Raw genomic sequence first — 2,774 nt, 5'->3', positions numbered from 1 at the left:
TATTTCACTTAGCACAATATTCTCAAGATCCATCCATGTTGTCACAAATGGCAGTATTTCATCTTCTCTTATGGCTGAGTAGTATTCCATTACATATATAACATCTTCTTTACCCATCATCTATCAAAGGACACTTCAGTTGTTTCCAAGCCTTAGCCACCATGAATAATGTTGCAATGAACATATGGGTGCATATATATTTGCAAGTAAATGTGTTCAAAATTTTTGGGTCGACATCCAGAAAAGGGGTTGCTGAGTCACATGGTAATTCTATTAGTTTTTTTAGAAACCCCATGCTGTTTTTCATAGTGGCTGTGCCAGTTTACATTTCCACCCGCAGTGAATGAGGGTTACTTTTTCTCTACAAACACTCCAACGCTTGTTATTACCTATCTTGTTGATTATAGCCATTCAAACAGGTGTGACAGGTATCTCATTGTAGTTTTTTTAAAAAAAAAAAAAAAAAAAAAAAAAAAAACAGGCATCTCCTCATTATAAAGAATTCAGTAAAACATGCTGAAATCCCAAAGATGGAAGTAAAAAAACAACCTCAATCCCACTAGCCAGAATAACCAATAACATTAGGTGAACATCATTTTGGACAACTTAATATGCAAATACAAAAAAAGAAGCATGGGTAATGAACAGATGGGTAGAGATACTTTTATAAAACCATAACAATCATATTTTGGATACAATTTTAAAATTAATTTTTCTTGAATTTCACAAAAGAAAAAGAAAGAGAAGTTGATCGAATTGCTGAATTCATATAAATATTTCCTCTAGACAAGAGATACTTCCCCTAAAACATCCCTTCAAGATTAAAAAAAAAGAAAGAAACTGTGAGAACATTAAAGGTTGAAGTCATTATGATCTTTTCCAAGGACATATTTTCATTTTTGTTTGTATAGACTGGCTTCTTGCTGTGAAAGATGAATTTGTTGGCCCAGCCACACTGGCATGAACACACAGTTCTGAAGATACTGAAGCCCTTCTGTACCAGTTAGTAAACATCAGCCACTGACTCTCCCCAGCTCCCTCTCTCCTGGCAGCCCCATCCCACTGCCAGGACCAACCCCAACCCCCATCTCCCCGGGACCCAGAGCTACAGGGGAAAGGGGACTGTGGACCCATTGCCCAGTTGCCTTCAACACCCACCACTTCTCCCCAAGCAGCTTAGTTTCCATCTGTTTTATATAATGGCCTCAGGTAAGGCTTTGTTTGCAGAAAGTATTCAGTGTGAAAACCCCTGCTCAGGCCCTTGCAAGTTTGCACAGTCCGGGATTTTGGAGAATGGAGGCCTTTCTCCCAAACACACTAGCTCCTTATGAAGTCAAGAGCACGTCTGCATCCTGGGGTAATTACCTTGCATCCAAATGGGCAACAGACCCAGGCCTATGGGTATGGAGACGACCCCTGAGCTGGCTCCAAATCAGATGAGGCAGAAGGTGCTGGAGCCCAGGATCAAGTGGGGGTGGCAGGAAGGGAGTGGGCTTTGCTCCGTGCCCAGCCCTGTGCCAGGTGCTTACAATCCAGATCCTCTCCAATCCTAGGAGAGGTGTTTCTTCGCTCCCTTCCTTCCCTCCCCACTCCTTCCTTCCTTCCGGATTTACTGAGCACCTGTCTGTGCCAGGGGCTGGGGTACAAAGGCAAAGCTAGCATCCCCAAGGCCTCACAGCCCCGTGAGAGCATCAAGAAAACAGCTGTGACTGGAGTGGGTGCAGGATGCAGGGGGAGCCCCAAGTGACTCGGGGAGGGCTCTCCAGTGGAGTTAAAGCCGAGCTGGGATTTGAAGGATGAGAAAGGGCATTCAAGGTGGAGGGAACTGCATGTGGGAAGGCAGGGAGGCAGGAAACAGCCGGCCTGGTCTGGGAACTGTGGGAGGGGGATGGAGCCCAGGTCCAGGAAATCTGCTGGGTGAGGTTGGGGTCCCAGAACCCATTACCTGGACCCTCTGCCTCTTTGACCTCCTTTGCTCCCGGCTGCCTGGCCAGGAAGAGTCCCCCGCCCACCTGCACAAAAGGAGGCTTTGAAGTTGGAGAGAGGGAGTGAGGAAGGAAGACAGCATGGCAACTAGGGGGCAGCTGGGGGAGCCACCTGTGAGCTGGGCTGAGTTGAGGGGGAAGTGGGCTGGGGGTAGGGACCTCTGCTCCCCCTCTTTGGGCCTCAGTTTTGGATCTAGAATATGGGCACCACAACCCAGTTTCTGGCTCCTGTCAACCCAGGTGCTCCAGGAAGCAGAGGCCCAGGCCTCATTTGTTCCCAGAACTCCATCAAAGCCCCGAAAGGAGGGGTTTATTTCCTGGGGCTGCTGCTCCGATGACTACAGACTGGTCTAAACAAACAGGAACGCATGCTCTCCCCATTCTGGGGCCAGAACCTAAATTCAGAGTGTCTGGGGCTGTGCTTCCTTGGAGGGCTCCAGGGGAGGATCCTCCCTGCCCTTTCAGCTTCTGGAGGCTACTGGCCACATCCTTTCAATCTTCACTGTGGCCCCACCCCTTGTTCACGTGCCCAATCCCCTGTGATCACATGGCCAGCCCCCTTGAGACCTTGGGTGGTCTCTGTTTCCGGGGTGCCACCTCCCTGGTTGGCTGTCTGCCCCTGCTCTCACACCTGTCAACAGTCCTTTTGCCAAAGTCCTTCCAGAAAGTTGTTTGCCCATGCCATCTCTTTCCTGCTGGGACTGTGACAACTGGGACTAAAAAGGAGACAGGAGAGCAGTGGCCGATCCAGAGTCCATGCAAGAGGTCCAGAGGGGCTTGTGCAGTCCC

Source organism: Myotis myotis, unplaced genomic scaffold (genome assembly GCF_014108235.1).
Source record: "Myotis myotis isolate mMyoMyo1 unplaced genomic scaffold, mMyoMyo1.p scaffold_m19_p_1, whole genome shotgun sequence".
NCBI lineage: Eukaryota > Metazoa > Chordata > Mammalia > Chiroptera > Vespertilionidae > Myotis > Myotis myotis.
Note: the sequence above shows the minus strand (reverse complement) of the source record.